The sequence below is a fragment of the Polyodon spathula genome, chromosome 51 (assembly GCF_017654505.1).
Source record: "Polyodon spathula isolate WHYD16114869_AA chromosome 51, ASM1765450v1, whole genome shotgun sequence".
In the NCBI taxonomy this organism is placed as follows: domain Eukaryota; kingdom Metazoa; phylum Chordata; class Actinopteri; order Acipenseriformes; family Polyodontidae; genus Polyodon; species Polyodon spathula.
In genome coordinates, this window is record NC_054584.1 from 1,947,405 (window position 1) to 1,947,876 (window position 472).

Consider the following 472-nt stretch of genomic DNA (forward strand, 5'->3'; position numbering starts at 1 on the left):
TCATTAAACTGGAACGTTTCATTAAGCACAGACTGTCTCTGCTGTCTTTTCATTGCCTTTGTAAGTCACCCTTTCAGTGTCACTGAGAGGGTAGATCTGCACTCAGAGAGTCAGAGGCAAGGCGTTCGAAACGTATAAACCACAAAAGAATCTACAGAGACAGATTTACTACATGAGCGTTTTTTTATTTAGATTGAATGAATGTTTATCAGTGTTTGGAGGCTGCCTGTTCTTTCTTTAGCTCACAGCAAAGAGTGCATGAGAATGAAAGCCACTCTAAACTTGATAAGAGAGAGCCACCAAACCGAACCCTAAAAACACAAAAAAACATGAAATGGGTTCAATATGAAACCATCATTAGATTACTTCTGTAACAACTCTATATGGAATTGCAGGATTGAGCATTTCAATTAATAACGGAACTGTTTATTTGGGGTTTATTTATATTAATCTTCCGTTTATTTATATTAAT